Genomic DNA, 9938 nt, shown 5'->3' on the forward strand with positions numbered 1-9938 from the left:
CATTCTTACTTTTTTTCTGCCTATAAACCACTATTCTTCTTCGTCTTCGTTCTCCTGCTCCTCTTCACTTACTATCTCTACCTTTCCTATCCAAGCTAACCGCAACCATCAATGGCCCATCCGGCTCAAAATCCCCAAACCTTCTACACCCACACTATGAATTTTGAGGGACTTTTTGCCAATATTTTCTCCTTTCAAGTCTGCAAACAACATTAATGTAAAGAAATTAGTGTAAACTCGTTTATGCCCACTCATGGCCAGTACGACCACAAACTCTGCCGTCTCACCTACATGATCTGCGTCCACTCCCACAATTTTCCCCCTTACTCTGGCTAGGCCTCCATTACTTCCAAATATTTTGTTCGGATTATTTGCCATCAAGGATAAATTAGCATATGTGATAAAAGTTCCTACGATTTGACACTACAAAGGTAGAGCAACAAGAAAAACAAAAGATCATGCTTCTAATCTTCAGACTTCTGTAGTTAAAAAACAATGGCAATAACCTTACAACATTTTTCAGACTCCCGTCCTAATTGAAAATGATTGATGCATTAAAGAACACGTGCAACGCATGTCTCAATTAACATACACTATATCAAATATTTGTAATTTTAAAGAAAACTATCTACGCTATTCTCAAAAATAATTAAATGAAAATGAAATCTACGTGACGATTAAGGATTATTGAGGCGATAAGTACATCCTTTTACAAAATACTTTTTGGGGTGACAACTTAATTGTTTGAAGTGTATTGTTACCATTTACACAAAAATGAAGAGATGGTTTGAACAGTGGGCAAAAAGGGATCTTCAGACATCAAACAAGGTTTCTAAATCGACCAAAACAAAAATTCACAGACTAAGATAACATCATCCATTAGCTGTCAAAAACATCTCATCACTTCTCCTTTTTCTCCGCGGGGACAACCTTCTTCATCCGGGCTCCCAGCTGGTGCTGGTTCATCAACTCGACACGGAACTTCTTGCCGCCGTGAGTGATGGGCATCTAATCGCCCTGGCCCCCTGGATGGCTGTAGCAAGCTCCTCTGTTAGAATTGAATCACCAGGCTTGGAGCAAGAGAGGTGTAAACACGGAGAAAAACAATACAAAGCTCACTAATAATAGGTTGATGGTATTTCTTATACACAAACTGAAACTAATGACTGCTAGAATTCCACCATTCAACCGATGTTACAAGCACCTGAAGACATTATTATTCCAAATAACACCACCGTAACTGAAGCAACCAACAAACTAAACTCTAGAACATCAAAGGACAATCAGATTAATCCTTCTCTGAAGCTCGCATGATAGAAATGCCAACTTCTAACCTAGTTCAAAGATACTGTATATAATAGATTGGCATCGTTATGTCTAATATGCAATAAATTATGCAACAAATAGAATCCAATAAATCCAGTAAATCTAATTTTCATTCTTCTATGTATATTAGTTTTTTAGATTTAAGAGGAGAAATATTTCATGAACATTTAAAGTCATCATGCTTTGAATTAGACGACACAAGCATTAGAACTGCATTTGCTCGATCCTTGAGTGAGACCTTTCTACTCCCAAGAAAAGAAGAAGAGAAGAAAAGTGTAATCTGGATGTGGCATCAATAGCATAGCTAGAAAGTATATATATATGCAGTTGTTCAAGACTGACTAACCATTTTGCATTGAAGTTTGCAAATAAATCATTTTCATATTTGAACAAGGGGACTTGTAAACCTCAGGAACAGACGTTTCTTTAAGATTTAACAAATAGCAGCAGAAACTCTGCATGAAAGAAACAATTCTGATGCACTGAGATAAACAACTCCAATGTACTTGTTGATATGAAGGTGATCGAGTAGATAGACTGACACAGACAACAGTAAGCATACCTCTTGTCAATCTGCACTTCAGAGCCTAGTTACTTTTTGAGCCAATATATGCATCAACTCAGGATCCTCCGCTGTATAAACCTGGTATCACGAAGAAAGGCAACAATAAGCATACCTCTTCTCAATCTGCACTTCGGAGCCTAGATTTTGTATCAATCTCAATATGAAAACTGAAGCAATATACATTGGCATACCAGGAAGAAAGGCAACAATACCCAGCAACAAATAGGCCATACACCTGAGAGCTGTCAGCATCCATGTGACCTTGAAACTGCATAAGGAAATATCATAGCAAAAGTTTAATATTGTCTGATAGGACACAACAGCCATGTATCTTTCTAAGAAAGTTGACAATCAGCTTGTAAACAAAATACCTTGCTAGTTGCAAAACAACCTTCGGTATCATCTTTGTATCATTATGTAGCAAAGGTCCCTACTTTATATTAGCCTAACAAACCTGCCGAAGCTATCTGCACAACTCCACAAAAATCAGAAAGAATTAAGAGAATTAGTATTAAAAGGAGAGCAGTATGCCTACAAGGATGAAATAATAGGATGGATTGACATGAACTACACACGCATTAGTACCTGCAGTTCAATATCCCAATGCCCTTAAGAATTTCTACTACTCCTGATCTGAAAGTGTTCAACTTAACCAAATAGATTGTTACTTATCTTTGGCTCTGAACAATACTGACTTATAAACAGTTATAAGCATCAAATTTCAAAGAATCACAGATCAACAAGTTGCTGGCTGATCTGTCGTACATGTATTTATTTTTTCAACGGTATGCTTGCCCTTGGGACAAAGCTTTGAATTGGCTAGCATAAATATGTAATAGTCTATGTGAAGCAATAAACTGGGAATTAGAAGAAAAAAATCAACTGAAAATTATGTCTTATGATTTGATATAGCTTAAAAAGGATCCACTTTATGAGTTGAAACAAAGCACGTGAATGACATAGTCACAAAGATACGTCCGCCAACCTTCTTCCTCCCAGTAGACATGGAAATTAGTAGTCACCCATCTAGGATTAAGTAAATAAAAAGAAAGATGGAAAAGAGAGAGCACCTTTGATGAACACAGACAACCAAGCAGCTTCCCCTTGTTCTCGTCTTGGCCGGCACTACACCTCTTCCCGGTCGGCAACCTGGATGAGCGACAACCTGGCCGGCACTACGCCGAACGATACAGCTACCCGCAGCTCACGCTGCTCAGGCCAACCGCACATAGACCACGAACGCTGCACCACATCCTGGGCCGCTGTCCCAACATGTCGTCCAACAGTCCCGACTGGGGCGCATTGACGGAGCTGACAACCTTGCTGCTTCCGCACTTCAAGGTCCTCACCCAAGCCATGCCGACAAGCAGCCCTACCTCTTGGAGCTGTCGTCGCAGTACTGCCCGAGGCCGCAGCCTCGACACTTAATAGAAGATCCCGGAGCCGCAGCCCCGACATACACCGCCTTTGAAAACGAAAGAGCCCCACACGACATCCAAAGGCTGGCCCTCCAAGGCAACGCCTCTGAAGATGGTTACGACGTAAACGCCGCCGCCACCCACTCCAGAAAACTGGAGTTTAGGTTCTCACCCGGAGAACCCAAGCACATGAAAGGATAGGAAGATGTCTATGACTATGCCTCTAAGAAGGTCACGGAGCTTTCGCCTGAGCCCCTGATCTCCTATCAGTGAGCTTGCTTGCAAATCTGGTCACGCAACAATACCCAGACCATCAGAGCCAAGCACATTGTGTAGGGCACCCCCCTGCCGTCAGCCGGCATAGCCCTCACGCGAGGACTAGCTGCAGCAACTCATGCGACATAGAAACAACGCGGTTGCCAGGGTCAGATCTGAGTGCATCGCTCCAAATCCACCATCAGCCCGAGGCCGCTGCCCCAGCATTCTCTGGCGCCGCAACCACCGGCTACCCCGCTGCAGATCCACGAAACCAGGAGAACAACGTCATCAATCTACAGAGCAGCACAGTCACACCTCCCGCCGCGAAGAAACGCACAACGCCCATATGTCCTCCCTCGCGCATGCTAGGCGCCAGATCCACGCCCACCTCGCACCTCCGCCACGGACCAACGCACCCAGCCGGCCGGAGCACCTCTACGCCTTACTTCGCCAGCGCACATGCCAGATTGGCTCGCACCCTGGCCGAACCCGCGGTCACGCGCACCAGCGCGCCATGTCGCCGCCAGCTCGCCCTCACCAATAAATATAAATGAAAAGTGAAATTATGTAGTCTTAATTGCACAATCAAATCATCCTCAAGCAAATAAAGAGGTAGTTGTTCATCTAAGGCTGCATACCTAGTAGTTCGAAATTGGAAGCACTTAGAAATAAGCATAACATATCAGAAACACAATTTTCTTTTCTATCAGCGATCTCCCCACATGAAAAGAAGATAGTATGCTCAAAAATCATTATTCGTCACAAAGGATGTATTTAACTAAAATGCATAAGACCAAACAATGCACAAAAATGGTAATAGTAGGCATAATTGTTATCCGAGTAGTGCTAACCAGAAACTACGTACGTCCATTGTGTCGATCATCCATACGTTCGGATAAAATATAATTTGGTCGAACCAAGAAATAAAATGAAAAACATTTTTTACTTATGCTAACAGACTACCTTGAGTTTCCATATTCCTGCAAACTCGTGAATAATGTTTCCTTTTCTCTTCTCTTTGTAAGACTAATTCGCAAATTCCATCTGGTACTAATTAAAACATATAGAAATACCATGAGAATACTCGTACATGTCTAAAATACCAATTGCAAACTGACCAAAGGCCTAGTAGCACAAGTATGTAAATTGGTATCAAGGAGAACTTATGCAGCAATTGGTGCAGACTAATCCTATATAATTAAAACAGTTAACTTCCCGTGTCCAGTACAGTCAATAAAGTATCACGTTCAAGACAAATCTGATATAGTGTGAATAAATTAATAAGTAAATCAATATGGTGCATACTCTAAAAGGTCAGATCTTTGATGTCGTAGAAGTTACTAATCTTCTGCTCGTTTCAAAAATCCCTACAGAAAAAAGGAATACATTTCAAGCTCCAGCATGAACCAGCAATTTATTATGTGAAATACGTTCTTATCGGCAATAGATATTTTCAGATCAAAGAATAGTATCCAATCTTATAAGTAACTCTATATCATGAAACTCCCACTCATAGGTGTTAATATGAGACCTTCATGAAATAGATCTAAACCGAGGGTAGTATTTCATATCAGTTATTTTACAATATGAACTTGATACTATTACTATCATCGACGGCAAAACTGACACAATTTATTTTTATAAAAAATAACCATAAGGAAGGCCATACATCAGTGCCAGCAAAAATATGATCATATACCCAGCACAAACTTATATGCCCAACAAAACCGCAACCCCAATCATACAAAAGATCAGATGGGCTGATCCCTGAGATCGAGAAGATATCCTATTCTTCGCAGCTGCAATTGTTTGCCATCCAAACTGGTGGGCCTAATTATAGGCATGTAAATAGTCCTAACATGTATTTTTCATAGCAGCATCAGGTATGACTGAACTTTCTTAAAAATAGCTCGCAGCATGCTAAGTTTACCAAACCAACATACAAATGAAATATTAGAAAAGTCTACAGGACAATTTTTACCTTGATGATTAGGGTGGGCCCTCATGGTTTTTGCTTTCTGGCGATGTAATCGGACATGGATATTCTTCACATCTGCAAGTGCCTTCGGTCGTGGGTGGAGGCTGACTGACCCTTGAGGAGCTTGTGGCGGGTCTTGCACTCCAGGCAGTTCCCTCATGGTGCTCGTACTTGTAGCATGTTTGGCAGACGGAGAAGGCCACACCCATTGCAGGTGAAGTGCTCGACATGAGCCCCACGTCGTCCCCACAAATGAAATATTTGATTTACAGAAGGGGTTGAGTTCATACTGTTTTTTAAAGTTCAGTACCCATCTCCATATTAAAGACAAAGAGGAATTATTTCAGTTTGAAGTAGAAAGGCAATAACTTCGGAATTGCCAACCTGCAAATATAAAAAACAAAGCAAAGCAAATATTCTTATGATTTGGAAAGCTGACATCCTATACAAGAAACAATATAAGTTCTAACAAATCGCTGGTTCGGTTCAAACATCAACACACATAACAGTGGCACTGATTCGCCATGAAACCGTGCTATTGAGTATTGAGAGATATAGCAGCAGATGCATTTAGATATATCTAGGCACAACCGCACAAGGATTCACAACAGTGATTATATGGGGAGTAAAAAAACATTTAGGCTACATCTGGAGCTATCTATGTATGTCCAAATTTTGATCTAGCGACAGTACGTTTAAATATACACATACACACATGTTACTACCAATAATTATGAATGGATTGTACCTTACAAATACACCATACTAAAACATTATATTCAAGCTATCAAGGTCTATATAGAGTTTCTTGAAAATAAAGGAACACGCAACTGAGTTCTCGACAACAACTTTCCCGAAAAGGAGATGCTCTAGAAAAGAAATGTTGATCCTAGCATTTGGCAATTTGTTTCAGACCAAGCTTCCTTTTCTGTGTGCCACCATGGTCGTAAATGTGCAATCTCAGATAGTGGTGCTGACTGTACTACTGAGATAATCCTACTTGTTGCCCGGAGCTTGACACCATTCATCCTTCTATAGGCTAGTGTTACAGAAAAGGGTAAAGAGCTAACAAAGGGCATACTCATAGTGCAGTGTTCCTTCCTACAACCCCTCGTTCCTAGTCAGTAAAAGGCTTACAACAATTTATCTTGGCTCCGCATTTACTTTAGCTTGTCTGTCGAGTTAAACAAGGATTGAGCTGCAGGTGGTTGTCACCTACTTTGGCAGTTTTGTACAACTAAAGGCCTAAAGCTATCATCGCATAGTCAACAAATAAAACTTGCAAGTATTATGTACATTGAAGTAGCAGATGTTTCTCAACACAAAATGCAAGCAACTGTGCAAGTAGGGTCTAAATTCATGCAAGTAGTCAGAATATTTCCGACGCAAATTGTACAAGTAGCGGGAAGAAACAAATAAAATGTAAATAAAGAATAGTTACCTTCAGTAAATTGGTTTCTCCTAATAAGGCAGGCAAGATGAACAGACTATGTAGCCGCAATAATGGGCCTGATGAATTAACAACTTAGCAACAATGGGCAACGTTGCATGGACAGAGGAAGGGAACAATGAGTCGAGCAAATTGGTGAAACAATCACTGGTGCCCTGCTCTGCTAGTCTGTCGTGCATCCTCGGGACGGTGATCGGTGAGAGGTCGATGCAAGTGATGCCGCAGGTGACGCCCTCCTGCAGAAGCTCTATAAGAATCAGCAGAAAGAAATCGAGTTAACAAAGATACTTTTCTAAGGGCCTGAGAGGTTATATAATGAATAGAAGATTCATGGAAAGATGTTACTTACATGATACATGTAGCTAGAGAATCACAGTGCCCTCAATTGAAGTTTTATGTTCTCCCCATTAGTGATCGCACTGAATCAAAAAGCAAAATGTCAGACAGACAGATTACCTGGAGTGAAGGCATCAGGTAAACAAATTATCTGAATCAAAAAGCTCCCTAAAAACAGAATCAAAAAGCTAAATGCCAAACCGATTGAGTACTTTGCCTGGTATACATACTTGTCCCACCTTGCATCAACCCTGTGCATGGTGGTGGCATCAACAGCGTCATGAGCTCCTGCTGCCCTTGCGTCGATAGAAAGGTTGTCATCGTCGGCGCCGCGCACCTCCGAACCAAGGATCCGTTTGGCATGGAGGAGAGCGCGATCAGATTGATGTGTCCATCCCCAAACAACGAGCCAAGATAAAGAATATTATGACTGGGAGTTGTGTGTCCCCACTTTGTGTCTGGAACCACCTCCTTTCTACAGCTCCAAATCAGGGGAGCATCTCTTCATTCCCAGCGAGACGGTCTATGCAGGTGCCGCCGGCGGCAGCGACGCCCCACCACAAAAGATTGTCTTCGAGCCGCGAGTTGCCGCACCCAACCCCAAGGACCTGCAGTTGGTAGATATTTATTGGGGAAAACGACCAATAAAGCATGACTGAAGTTTAAACTTTGCATAACTAAAAAGTAATCTGTGGGCATTTTCCTTTTTCCCAAGTAACAACGTCAAACTTTTCAGGGGAAGGGTATATACAATATTTACTAAACTGAATGCTTTCCACGTGTTTTTAAATCAATGGATCCTTCATCTAGTCCTTTTGCTATCTCCTACAAATTCTTTAAAGAGTACTACTACACCGCAGCAAAATAATGCAATACCTAGAGTTAAATCAATCAATTTTGGCACATACGTACTTGCATGGTCTTCTCCTCCTCCGTTAGCATTTCTCAGTCCAATTCGTGCCTGCATGAACATGGTGGCGACAAGAACACCCAACCCCAAGGACCTGCAACACAAGAACACACAACATACATGGTGGCGAGATGGCGTGCTTCAACTGCAGTGAGTCCCCGGCCGTGGCCGGGTGCCCCTTTGGTCGCGACGCAGCGCCGTCGGCGGTGGGCATCACGATGCCGTCATGGAGGCACAATCAGATCGATCTCTCGCGCAGCCGGCCGCCGCCCTCGTTGCCGCAGACGGAGGCTGCCTCCTCGCCGGATCGGGTCGGAGCGGCGTCCCAAGAGACAAGACGCACACGGTGCCCGCCGCCTCGATCTACCTCTCCCGGCGCGACCCATCTGGACGAGATGTTGCCGTGGTGGATCTGGCCACCGCCCCGCTGACTTGCTCGAGACGATCTGGGGCCTCCCCACTCGTGGTGGGCAGTGCCGGCGGGGAAGAGAGCGGCGCGGGCGGAGGGAGAAGCAGTGGGTGGAGCGGCATGAGATGGGGCTGGTCGAGGAGCTCCGGTGCGGCGGCGGCTCAAGGAACCCTAGAGTTGTTTGCGCGATGGGAGAGACGGGAGCGGCTCGGGGGGGTTTCGGGAGGGAGAGCAGAAAACCGGTGGGAAATAAACCAGGGGAGCGGGGTGCAAGGTGGGATGAAATAAAACCAGCGAAAAAAACCGTGACGAAAAAAAACATGATAGGTGGGACGAAAATAAACCCGGAACGGAGACTACCAACTGAGACATGAGTAGAGATACGGCCGCACAGGAGGTGAAACTTTTAATACCAAAAATTATATTTTTACATAACAAACTTTGTTTCATCATACAAAGCAGAGACAACATGAATATACTCAGTCAAAGATAATGTCTTGCGCACATTGCGTCTCCACAATGCGAGACCCCTCTAGGACATCTCCAAAATATCGCTCGGGTGTGCGGTGCTCCTTGCCCTCAGGCGGCCCCTCGGTCGCTAGCTTGACGGCGTCCATCTTCGCCCACCACACCATCACATAGGCGAAGGCCAGGTGTGCGCCCTCGATGCAGACCGACCGCTTGACGACATCCAACCGAGGACAGGCATTCACCAGCCGCTTCACGAGGCCGAAGTAGCTGCTGGGTATAGCTTCGGCAGGCCACAGCCGGATTATCAAATCCTTTATGGCCAGTTCAGCCACCCTATGCAGCTCGACCAGCTGTTTGAGCTGATCGGTGAAGGGCACTGGATGTTCTGGCGCAAGGTACTGCGACCAAAACAGCTTCTCCGCCGAGCTCCCTTCTTCGGCTCGGAAGAACTCCGCAGCGTCTGACACGCTGCGCGGCAGGTCCGCAAACGCCCTGGGGAACTCCGAATTCGGGTTAGTAAGAAATACTTCTTCTTCACATACTTGCTTTGCATACTAAACGCCTTACCCGCCGCGATCTTCTTGGCCTCCTAGATCTCCTGGAGGGTGCCCTGGGCTTCAACCCGGGCCTCTTCCACACTTTGGCGAGCCTTGGCAATTTCGGTCTCTCGAGCCGATACATCGCCCTCCAAGGCATCGCACTTTTTCACCGCGTCATGGAGCTCTTGCTGGACATCGTTGAGCCTGGCCTTGAGCTTTTTGCGGGCGGCTTGCTCCTTGGCAGCTTTCTCCTCAGCTTCGTCCAGGACCTTTTTAAG

The 9938-nt window shown here is 44.2% G+C and overlaps 2 long non-coding RNA genes across 6 annotated transcripts; both read right to left on the minus strand.

The window, feature by feature from the left end:
* Nucleotides 1-720: 720 nt before the first annotated feature.
* Nucleotides 721-3352, minus strand: LOC123180697 (uncharacterized). Of its 4 annotated transcripts, none has more exons than XR_006491200.1 (6): nt 2477-3352; nt 2263-2358; nt 2083-2159; nt 1889-1959; nt 1673-1781; nt 721-1033 (listed from the first exon to the last, which is right to left on the minus strand). It is a non-coding gene; the product is annotated as an uncharacterized lncRNA (long non-coding RNA). The 4 variants fall into 4 exon arrangements; XR_006491199.1 differs by having other exon boundaries at nt 1889-1969; XR_006491198.1 differs by lacking the exon at nt 1673-1781.
* A 2225-nt stretch (nt 3353-5577) lies between these two features.
* LOC123180698 (uncharacterized) lies at nt 5578-8719 on the minus strand. Of its 2 annotated transcripts, XR_006491202.1 has the most exons (5): nt 8244-8719; nt 7562-7939; nt 7345-7414; nt 6987-7242; nt 5584-5929 (listed from the first exon to the last, which is right to left on the minus strand). It is a non-coding gene; the product is annotated as an uncharacterized lncRNA (long non-coding RNA). The 2 variants fall into 2 exon arrangements; XR_006491201.1 differs by lacking the exon at nt 8244-8719 and having other exon boundaries at nt 5578-5929; nt 7571-7738.
* Nucleotides 8720-9938: the final 1219 nt, after the last annotated feature.

The sequence above is a fragment of the Triticum aestivum genome, chromosome 1D (assembly GCF_018294505.1).
Source record: "Triticum aestivum cultivar Chinese Spring chromosome 1D, IWGSC CS RefSeq v2.1, whole genome shotgun sequence".
Classification (NCBI taxonomy): domain Eukaryota; kingdom Viridiplantae; phylum Streptophyta; class Magnoliopsida; order Poales; family Poaceae; genus Triticum; species Triticum aestivum.